Source organism: Chiloscyllium plagiosum, unplaced genomic scaffold (assembly GCF_037043375.1).
Source record: "Chiloscyllium plagiosum isolate Xiang-an unplaced genomic scaffold, Cpla_swu_hap1 HiC_scaffold_15, whole genome shotgun sequence".
Taxonomy (NCBI): domain Eukaryota; kingdom Metazoa; phylum Chordata; class Chondrichthyes; order Orectolobiformes; family Hemiscylliidae; genus Chiloscyllium; species Chiloscyllium plagiosum.
The window spans coordinates 19,434,682-19,446,816 of record NW_028270153.1 but is presented as its reverse complement, the minus strand read 5'-3'; the positions used below and the strand labels follow the sequence as shown (position 1 = coordinate 19,446,816).

The 12,135-nt window shown below is 39.4% G+C and overlaps 1 long non-coding RNA gene across 1 annotated transcript in view; it reads left to right on the top strand.

Annotated features, from left to right (window-relative positions):
* Window positions 1–5,449: 5,449 nt before the first annotated feature.
* LOC148147621 (uncharacterized) overlaps window positions 5,450–12,135 on the top strand; it is a 74,207-nt gene continuing 67,521 nt past the window's right edge. The window contains exon 1 of the long non-coding RNA XR_015759472.1: window positions 5,450–5,477. This is a non-coding gene — a long non-coding RNA (uncharacterized LOC148147621). The remainder of the gene's footprint in view (window positions 5,478–12,135) is intronic.

The window sequence follows — 12,135 nt, the reverse complement described above, 5'->3', positions numbered from 1 at the left end:
TGGATAAACTCAGGGAAAACCCTAAAGCTTTGTATTGGTATTTAAGGGACAAAAGAATGACTAGAGTAAGATTAGGGCCAATCAAGGACAGTAGTGGGAAGTTGTGCATGGAGTCAGAGGAGATAGGGGAAATGCTAAATGAATTTTTTTCATCAGTATTCACACTGAAAAAAGACAATGTTGTCGAGGAGAATACTAAAAACAGGCTACGAGACTGGATGGGACTGAAGTTCAAAGGAGGAGATGTTAGAAATTCTGGAAAATGTGAAAATAGGTAAGTCCCCTGGGCCGGATGGGATTTATCCTAGGATTCTCTGGGAAGACAGGGGGGAGTTTCCAAGTCTTTGCCTTTGATCTTTATGTCATCATTGTCTACAGGAATAGTGCCAGAAGACTGGAGGATAGCAAATGTTGTTCCCTTATACAAGAAGGGGCATAGAGATAATTATAGACCAGTGAGCCTTACTTCAGTTGTGGGTAAAGTGTTAGAAAAGGTTATAAGAGATAGGATTTATAATCATCTCGATAGGAATAAGTTGATTAGGTATAGTCAGCATGGTTTTGTGAAGGGAAAGTCATGTCTCACAACCTTTACTGAGCTCATTGAGAAGATGGCCAAACAGGTAGATGAGGGTAAAGCTGTTGATGTGCATATGGATTTCCGTAAGGCATTTGATAAGGTTCTCCATGGATTGAGGGTGATTTAGTGGTTTGGATCAGAAATTGGCTAGCTGAAAGAAGACAGAGGGTGGTGATTGATGGGAAATGTTCATCCTGGAGTTCAGTTGCTAGTGGTGCACTGCAATGATCTGTTTTGGGTCCATTGCTGTTTGTCATTTTTATAAATGACCTGGATGAGGGTGTAGAAGGCTGGGTTAGTAAAGTTGTGGATGACACTACAGTCGGTACAGTTGTGGATAGTGTCAAAGGATGTTGTAGATTACAGAGGGACGTAGATAAGCTGCAGAGCTGGGCTGAGAGGTGGTAAATGGAGTTTAATGCAGAAAAGTGTGAGGTAGTTCACTTTAGAAGGAGTAACAGGATTGCAGAGTACTGGGCTAATGGTAAGATTCTTGGTAGTGTAGATGAGCAGAGAGATCTCGATGTCCATGTACATAGCTCCCTGAAAGTTGCCACCAGGTTGATAGGGCTGTTAAGAAGGCAAATGGTGTGTTAGCTTTTATTGGTAGAGGGATTGAGTTTCGGAAACATGAGGTCATGCTGCAGTTGGATAAAACTCTGGTGCGGCCGCATTTGGAGTATTGCATATGGTTCTGGTCACCGCATTATAGGAAGGATGTGGAAGCTTTGGAAAGGGTTCAGAGGAGATTTACTAGGATGTTGCCTGGTATGGAGGGAAAGTCTTATGAAGAAAGTTTGAGGGACTTGAGGCTGTTTTGTTAGAGAGAAGAAGGTTGAGAAGTGACTTAATTGAGACATATAAGATAATCAGGGGGTTAGATCGGGTGGACAATGACAGCCTTTTTCCTAGGATAGTGATAGCTAGCACAAGGGAGCATTGCTTTAAATTGAGGGGCGATAGATATAGGACAGATGTCAGAGGTAGTTTCTTTACTCACAGAGTGGTAGGGGCGTGGAATGCACTGCCTGCAACAGTTGTAGACTCGCCAACTTTATGGGCACTTAAATGGTCATTGGATAGACATATGGACAAGAATGGAATAGTATAGATTAGATGGGCTTTGGATTGGTTTCACAGGGCAGCACAACATTGAGGGCCGAAGAGCCTGCACTGCGCTGTAATGTTCTATGTTCTTGCCCTCTTTTGCTGAATTCTAAAATATTCCCAATTCTCAGACTTGCTGCTTTTCTGGCAATTTGTTTTGTCTCCTTTTTGGAACTAATGTTATCCTTAATTTCTTTTATAACCTATAGTTGAGCCACTGTTCCTCTTTTACTTTTGTGCCAGACAGGAATGAATAATTCTTGTAATTCAATCACATTTTAAAAATATGAGCTATTGCCTAACCACTGTCAGCCATTTTAGTCGGTTTCCCCAAACCATCCATGCCAATTCATACATCATAGTTCCCTTTTAGTTAGATTTTGATCATGTGAGGAATTCCCTGGAGACAATAAAGGACATGTACCCACTGTTTATTTCATGTTACTTGCTAACTTGCTGGTCCCAGATTTTGAGCCAATCAATATCAAATGCTCTACCTTGCTATTGTGACAGTCAAAAACTACAACCACACTCTATATCTAGATCCTGTTAATCGACATGTTCAGATCTGTTGTGACACACATCTGGAGCTGGTGGGTCTTGAATCCAGGCCTTCTAACTCAGGGGCAGGAACACCACGACTGTTCCACAAGATGCCTACAAACATTCACCTTCTATACTGGGCCCTTTCAGACTGCAGCAGGGCAAAGGGAAGAAGCATCAGTCAATCCACTATTCACTGATGCATTAAACAAATGGTGGATGCATTGTTCGTGTGGGTGGCCAGTCCATAACCTTTCCTATGGACCTATTTCATAGCGAAGTGTAAAAAAAATCTATACTTAGCGCAGCATCATAACAAGGCTGCTAACTTCAGAAACATGACAGGATTTCCCCAGGTGTGAGATGTCACTGACTGCCCCTTTGTTGTGCCCCATATTTTGAACATTTGGACAACTTTGTCAACAGGGTAGAGTGCAATAGCAATCAGAAGTACAGTAATCAATGTGAATATTTGTTATCTATGGAACTGGCATGATGGAGAGTCCACTATATCTACATTGTTTGCTGGTAAAAGGTAGAGATCTGGATGGTTGATTGTCAATTAGGCATATAGTTGTGAAGGCGTAGAGGTGTACTGTATCTTTAAGAGAGTGCAGGACTTAGCAAGCACACAGAGCACTGGAGAATTTACAATGTAACATTTAGTCCAGCAACTAGCAGTACCTGGGTTGCTATGAGACAAAACAAGTTCAAATTCGGCCTATTAGTTTAAACTATAGCTAAGATACCAAACTCTAATCAAGTTTGAATTTGGTATTTTGACAATATTAAAATCAATGAAATGATCCAATGCTTTGGGATATAAATATTAAACAAATTGAACAGTTGGAATTGAACTGCCAAGCCACCAAATATGCAGACTGACTGTAGAATAGCTCTCTTAAAGGTACCTTTATCTATCAATGGCCTGTGAAACAGAAATCCCTAAGGAGAAGAAAAGAAGACAGAGAAAGATACAAAGAGAAGATTCGATAGCTGGCTGGTTTTGAAATTTGAATTTTTCTATAAATCTTAATCAGGGATTTTACTGGACTAGAATGTAGAGGGGAAGGTAAAAGATAGGTTTAGGTAAATGATTTGTAAATAGTTGTTAGTTAATTATTCTCTGTTAGATTTTAAAAAATTAAAGTTGTTAATTTTTACTTTAAATCATGACTTTTGGGATAGTTCTTTGCCTCTCGAATTTTTACAAATTACCGCATAATCTTTTCTGTGTTGCTGGTTTAAATTGGCGGGGGGTGGGGTTTACCCCATGTCATAATAGTATCCTTTCACACCTTTTAACAGCTACAATTAATTTCCTTACTCCCCATACTGAACACTAACTCAATTTAGTTCAAGGTGCCACTGAGTTTGTAATTAACCAGGTCACTGATGATCTGAAGGTATGCTTCGGTGCTGGGAGGAGCTCTCCAATTTAAAGCGGACAGGATCTCTGAAGTCATTGTCATCCTCTGCCTTCTGCATCATTTTACCACTTACAAAAGAGAGGAAATGGAAGCTGAAGAATGTGAATAGGCAGCAGAAGCTGCTTTGGAAAACATCACACAGGATAGCCCTTTGCTTGTAAAGCTGGTGGATCTCAATAGCAGTACCTTGACTTAACTACTGAGAACTTTCATTATGGTTACTCTTATTCAAATACACAAATTGTTTATGTACTAACATCTAGCCCTTCCACAAACACACACAGGCTCCATCATATTGAAGAAACACATCTCACTGCATAGAATTTTCTCTTTGAGCTTTGGACCCTTGACACTGGCAAAGTCAAATTATATCAGAGGTCTCCACTGTGCAATTGTTTCTGCAGCCAGCCAGGCGGGTGAGACTCTAAACGTGCCTCATGCTTCCCTAACACTGACTAGGAACGATTTGAAGTATATAATATTCTGACAAGGCTGGAGAGACTGGATGCAGGGATGATGTTTCCCCTCATTGTGAGTTCAGAACAAAGAATTATGGTCTGTGGATATCTGTAGGTCAATTTGGATTGAGTTGAAGAGAAATTTCTTCATTCAGAAAATATTGAACCTGTGGAACTTTCTATTGCAGAGGTCTGTGGAGGCCAAGTCACTGAATATATTCTAGAAAGATATTCATGAATTTTGGGTATTAAACTCATCAAGGGGAATGGGGAGAAAGCGAGACTGTGGCTTCGAAAAAGAGGATTAGACGTAATCATATTGCATGCAGGAACAGACTCAAAGGGCTTAAGGGCTTATTCTGAATCTTATTTTCTACTTATAACAATCTGCCACAAGCACACAACTCCCAAAAGTCCCTCATCTCCATAATACAGGTTTGAAGTTCTCAAGTTGTAGCTGATATGGGCTAAGATCAACCATATTGTGCAGCTGGGATCTCGCCAATGCTGAGCCGTGTGAACAAAGGATCCAGGAAGAACATGCCCATTGAGCAAGGAGGCACCTTGTGCAGAGGAAATGGCTCTATGTGAAGAGAAACTTAATGGGTGGCAGAGCCATTCCATGAGCTGCAATGGATGCTGAGGGGACAAATCACCAGGCACCTGTTCTGTTATACTGTCCAATTTTTGTGTCATTGAGTTTCTTGATCGGAGACAGAGAAGTGTAATATTAATATGGTGTATTGGGGTATTAATGAGATGCAAATGTATGGAAATAAGCCTCTTGCCACCCTTTAAGATTCTGAACTCATCACCTAAAGCTTGGGACTTAATCAAGAGTGATTGAAGTGAGGACTTAAGTCAACTCATTCACCGTCATTCTCACCACCACAAAGAGGGATAACTTCTACCCTTAGTTTTCTTTCCCTACAGAGTTATATTCCTTTGAAGAATCATGTTCCTGTTTCCTTTTGGCTTGCTTACAAATGGCACTGAGTTTCAGTTAATGATAATCTTAACAGAGATTGAGCCACATTCTGATATAGAGTTTGGCACAAGTTACTGCAAGTGTAGAACTAATGGTCGAAAGAAAACACTAATATTCATATTCATTTGCACAGAGACAGCTTTTGCAATGTTTATTCATGCTGAGTCAAATATCCAAAAATGCTGCACTTCTAACAAGCCTGACCCAATCCTTCTGGACAATCAAATCTACTGTCTAAGCGTCTTTTTCCACACGCTGCTGCATATAAATTGTGTCTCTTTTCATTTTATTCACTGAAACTCAGTTGTACAGCTGCTGTGCTTGAACCACACAACCATCTAACCAAAGATCATCTTTTTTTTGCTTCAAAGGTTGTTCTTCATGTAACATTCATCTTAGCAACTCCGTACAGAATTACTGAACCTGCTTATGGCAAGTCCAATGAAAGCGTCAATATATCTCTGTTTTGTACTTTAAATGTCATGGCTCTTGTTAATGTGGAACGAACTTTAAAAAGAAATATTAGACGTGTGTAGATCTTTAACTGGAATCTGCTGCCTTTGATTACATTTTCCATTTGTTAGAATAATTTCAAAGAAATATTTAAGCACACCTGCTTCACAGTCAGTCAAACATGTATCCTAATTTTTTTAGCTATATATTCTATCACTTCCTTTTATTCCCTTAGTGCTGTGAAAAATGCTGAGGCAGCTGAGATATTGAGATGTTATATGACAGATTTGCAAGTGTGCTATGAAGCGTTGTAACAATGAGTGTGCGAAGTATGAAGGAGTGCTGGCACGCCACGTAAGGTAGGCTGGTAGGTAGTACCAGAGGACAGGGTAGTGTGCTGTGCCAGGGATGCTATAATGTTGGATTCACGATTTCAGACAATGTCAGGGTCACGGTAATGGGCTATACTGAAGCCTGTTACAGGGAAAGCTGGAGTATATTAAATGTGGTATGAAACCAAGGAATACAGCTTGCTTAGGGGTACAGCAAGTAGAGTCAGGCATTTATGTGCAGAATAGCTGTTAATTTAGAATGCAGTGTGGTGTATATCAGAGATGATACATCGAAGAGATGGGGGTGGGAAGGGTCTGCCTGAAATGGTGATGTAGAGCAGAGTTTAACCGTGCTGAAGGGTACGGGTTTTCAATGTCTGGTTTCATTGCACCATTAAAAAGTTGCCGAGACATTTCAGCATTTATGTCTTATCACCGAGTCGCACTGGAACTGAAAATTCATTATCTTCTTCCTTGCTAATTATTCACTGTGCATAATTTGCGTAAGTTCAGTGCACTAGCTTTCATTAACAATGCATGACTTAATTAGTGATTTGATCAAAGTTGAAGATTGACGTTCAGATGTTGAGGCTGTGGCTGCGTGATAATAGAAATACATTCTATTAGTCTTTGGTTAAGCACAGTGCTCATCCAACTCCTGCTGCTAGCCAAATGGCTGCTTGATGAGATGGAGTTTGTTGTAAATACATTAAGACATAGATTCCAATCAGTGGCCAAACTACGAGAAAATGTTTCACTTTAACTGCTTTCTTTAATTGTACTGTGTCGGCAGGCAGTGACTGTAGCTACACTGAAATAATAAGGCCTACTCAGCTTAACCACTTCACTGCCAGATTTTGAAATTACTTGTTTCTACAGGTTTGACTTACATGATTGTCTACCAGTGATCAATTTTGGAAATGTAACATGAGAAGCTATTGTTAAGTGGTAGAATGCCTGATCAGTCTTGCTCCTTTACTATGTGGGTAAACTTTCAATCGGGTGTGGTATTGTGTTCTCCCAAAGAGAAAAGTGACATTGATTTATAACTTGTGTTTGAAGCAGTAGACAATGCTCACTGCATTCAAGTTCGTATTTTCCAATCTTCCTTTCATTTAAAACATTGTTCTTGGTAAAGCAATCCAAAGGTCTTGATGGTTCTTCTCATTTTAAGATTGTATTGCTAATCTCTTTCTGTTGACATTTGGACACTGATTTTGTCACCACCGAGTAATAATTGATTTGTAGCTAGACTGTACTTAATTATTATATTTTGTTGCATCATGTTACTCACCAAGGTGGCGAAATGGGGATGTTTGTGTAATATTTTGCATCTTTTAAACCCACTCATTCTCTCTAATCAGGAAGTTTACACCAAAGGCACAGAAAAAAAGCACACAATGAAAGCGCTGCTCTGTATTATGTCATCCTGAGCTTCCCACATAATCCTGGTGCCTTTATGAGCAAGACAGGAAATTTAATAAACATTAGTGCAAAACTATAGATAATATTATAATGTAGACTCATGCTCACTAGTGCCAGTAAAAAAATATATAATTAGGTTTCCTTGTTGACACAGAGAGACTTTTACACAGTAGTCTAAATAGATGTAAAAACACATATACTGTTTAATGGTCCTAGCAGCATTTGGAAGGACTGTGCATGAACAGCCTGCCATAGGTGAACATAAGAAATAGGAACTTATGCAGACCATATGATTGCTTGAGCCCCCTCCAGCATTCAGTACAATCATAGCTGATTTCTAATCTCAAATCCACATTCCCGCTCACCACCACCCATTTACCCTGATTCCCAAGGGATCCAGAATTTTGCCCATTGGGTAGAAAGCGGTTTCCTCCCACAGTCCAAAGATGTGCAGGTCAGGTGATTTGGCCATGCTAAATTGCCCGTAGTGTTAGGTAAGGGGTAAATGTAGGGGTATGGTGGGTTGCGCTTCGGCGGGGCGGTGTGGACTTGTTGGGCCGAAGGGCCTGTTTCCACGCTGTAAGTAATCTAATCTAATCTAATCTAAAAGCTGTGGACCAATGCCCCTCAATTTCTTAGCATGATTTCTTAGTAATACACTCAAAATGCCTAAGTTGAAAAACTCCTTTTAAAATTCCAGGTTGCAGAAGTCAAAGAAGTTTTTTAATCTGTTGAGCATGATAGTCTTCCAATGTCCATTCAAATCCATTCTATACAGGCTGAATAGAAGAAAATTATTGTCGATTTTGCACATAGTGCGACAAATACTGAGATAGCTAGGGTTGTTATCTGTACAGTCAGTAATGATGGAATAACTCAGTAATAGAAAGAGTCAGACCTACTTTATAAAACAGTCAGTGCTTTTGTATAATAAATGGACCGTAAGCCCTGTTATACATATTCAGTCTCCCATGTTATGTTCAAAGAAAGGAAGAAATATGTATTTGCAGTACAATAAATCCTGGAACAGATAGTCAGGAAGTGACTTGATACCCATATTATAGACACAATTCAATTAGGATTTAATCAATTCCATTCTAGATAAATAGGAAAATGTGATTACCTTTGACATGGAAAGGAGAAGGGAAAAACTATAGATTTTTTAAAAAATGTACAAGGACAATGTATTTTATTTTTAAGAATATTTGAAAGGACTCTTTTTTTAAGAGTTTGTATCAATTATAAAAAGATCAGTCATAATTTTCTCAGTTAATAAACAAAAACACTGATTCATGTGGTTTGGTGACCCTTGACCTAGAAGCAGTAACAATAGATAGGAAGTTAAGATGTGTGAATGACAGCAAAAATGTCAAAACTATTATATATATAAATAGTCAAAAATAGTTAAAGATACATCATATGCCACCACAAGTATTTGTATCATTCCTGCACAAATGTAGCATCAAGTAACTATTCTTTATTAATGTAGGAAAGATCAGGAGTCCTATTCAATAATAACTTTCATCTTCAGTTTTCATGAAAAGGATCATTTTCAGTGCTGAAGAAGGGTTACACCCAAAATGTTGACTTCTCCACCTCTTGTTGCTGCCTGGCTTGCTGTGTTATTCCAGCCTCATACTTGTCTGTCTCATTATCAGTAAGGCACACTTTTACAAGGGCTTATGCCCGAAACGTCAATTCTCCTGCTCCTTGGATGCTGCCTGACTCGCTGTGCTTTCCCAGGAACACACTCGTGACATGTTTACAAACCCTTGCTTCTGCAAGCAGAGGGCATGGCAAGTGAAGGTTGTCAGTACATAGGTGGAGACACAAACAGAAAGCAGGTAAAGGCAGCAAGAGGAACACAGATAGCCTTGTTAGGAGAAGAAGGAAATCATTCTCATTGAAAGCTTGGCTTTTATGGTAGGCAGAAAAAGACACAGAAGTTCAATGCATGCTAGCTAAGAAGATGTAAAATGTGAAAAACTGTGTGAATAGTACAAGAATATTAAAGAGCTGTATATTTTCACAGAAATGGCCAAACCATGAACTGGAATGTTATTGGTTGGATGATTGGAAAGAAATTATGGAAAGCTATGCCATTAGAAAGGAGTGAGGGTTTGTAAACATGCGCCTTACTGAAAATAATCCGACTCATGAAAGCTGATGGTGTAAGTTGTTGTTGAACAGGATTCCTGACCTTCCATGAATAAATAAAGAATGATGGCACATTTGTGCGGGGAATGATACAAATATTTATGGTGGCATATGATGTATCTTTGTAGCTTTGATGGTTTCATGTAAAATTGACTTGTTTATCTGAAGTATAATTTTTCTGTTAACTCATGGAACTTGTATTGGCTCTGATTGTGTTAGAGGAAAAGTTACAGAAAGTTGGTATTTTTGGCAATCTCTTCATTTGGGGGTTATTCAGTAAATTTAGTTATTTTTATTCTCTGTCTCCCTAAGGGGATTATAACAAAAGCAATGATTCATCATCTGTTGACAGTAAGAATCTTCATAAAGCTAATCCTTAATGTCGACCAGGAGGTGAGAGCAACTTCTAAATGAATTTAGAATAATGGACCTCAAGCAAGCAGAAAGATTAAAAATTAACTAATGGGAATGGACTTTTCACTAATTTTACATATACCAATTACATCATGGGATTTGAATAAAAGTACTTTGGACCCTGAAACTCAGTATTGTTTTGACATTAACAGTGAGGGGTAGCTGAGATGTTGCTAATGTCTGAGATATTCAAAACTGTATTTGTGTAACCTTAAGCTGATTCAGTTCAGTCTCTATGGAACAAAGGTGAGCATATGTCGAGAGCGTGCTGCTGGAAAAGCACAGCTGATCATCAGGTGGCATCCGAGGAGCAGAATTAATGTTTTGGGCATAAGCCCTTCATCAGGAATGAGGGTCTCATTCCTGATGAAGGGGTTATGCCCAGCCGTCGATTCTCCCGTTCCTCAGATTCTGCCTGACCGGCTGTGCTTTTCCAGCACCACACATGACTCTAATCTCCAGCATCTGCAGTCCTCACTTCCTCCAAGCGTGAGCATATGTTCTAGAGCAACCAAAATTGAAACCATTGTCTTGACATCATTGTATGGTTTAATGTGTGATCTTCATGTGTGTAACACAACTGTGATGCTTTGTGTAATTAATGTGCAGAGGATGAGGTTGGAGATTGATGTCTGTAAGCTTCAACCAAGCTGAGGATGTTGTCAATCTAGCAAGGTGAATGAATTGCTTGGATTGTGTGTTCAGATATATAGAGATAAAAGGACCCTTCATAGCAAATCTTTAGTGTTATCCCCAGTAAAGTGCAACTTTGGTAAAAGACACACTGTCTAATTATAGGCCTCTCATTGCAGTAATCTAAAACATCTTATCACAAAATATTTATCTTTTCATGTCCTATTGTGGTAAACAAATGAACTCAATATGGCTTCTCCCTCTCTAGCCTCCACCAGTAAGAAGAACGACTGTTCTGATCCCTGTGTGAGTCTGTAATAATGAGGTTTGATCATACTGAGGTTTCCCATTTGGAGACACTGTGTGGCATGCACAGCAGTGGCCCTAAGCTCAGAGACAGCTTCAGTTCTTACACAGTTAATGCATGATTTTAGATATCACAGTTCTGAGAAAAATGACAATTTCAGCAATTTTGGCACCAGCTTTTCCATGATACATAAACAGTCTTTCCTTCGTTCTCTTGCAGGTTTGCTTAACAGAAAGAAAATTCATCATAGTCACTCCATGTTATCCATGAGTATTAATTGTTCAATTTTTTCTCCTTTTTTTCCCTGGGTGCTGCTTTTTTTTTGGTACAATTTAATCTCTTGCTGTGAACAGAAAGTGCTGCACTGTTACAACAGTTTTGTCATTTTCGCTGTCATCGGGCTGACGCTTGGGTGACAGGTAGCAGATGTGTGGAAGATGGATGCTGTTCTGAGCAAGGATACAGATTAACTGCAAACAAACTGGGTAATAAATGGGAGATGTAGTGTGGGTTTGATGAGGACTCGTCTGCATGCCGTGATGTATGTGAAGGCAAGCTGCTAGCAATTTGTATCTGAGAAACAAGTCATCTGTCAAAAAAGGAATCGGAGAACATGTCGCATCTGAGTGCTACAGATTGCACTGGGATAGCAAGATGAATTGTGCCAAAAGGGATGGTCATGTGATTGCCATGTGCTGGTTTTCTGCAAATCAGATTGTACATGGCAGTTAAGACTTCATGGAATGTGCTGGGCTACCTAATATTACAGTACAAACAGATTTGTTTTGTTTTATCAATTCCTTCATAGCAGAGGGAACATAGTGTCACCTTTGTGAGAACTGGAGTCCTTTCGAATGCAATAAGCTCCGAGCTTGCCTGACCCTTCATGCCCCATTCCAGTGTGTGGAGGGCCAGCAGAATGGATATCAATGAGTTAAGGAGAGTTGGGGTGCAGGTCAGCTACTCCACTGTGGACTGTACCACACTTGACAGGAGTAGCTTGCTGGAAATCAAGCCCTGCTATTCCTGGAGTTGTCACTGAAGTTAAAGATTTTTAAAAGTGTGCAGACTTTACCAATTTATCTGTGTTTTAGACCCAGGTTGACAAAAAGCACCTAACAGATTTCTGTACTTAACACAAATTACTATTTATAACAAGTAATTAAAGGCTAGCTATTGGTAAACAATTATGACCTGTTGACATGTAACACTATTACTTAAAACTCTTACCACATTATAAACCTCACAGCGCCAGAGACCCGGGTTCAATTCCCGCCTCAGGTGACTGACTATGTGGAGTTTGCACAT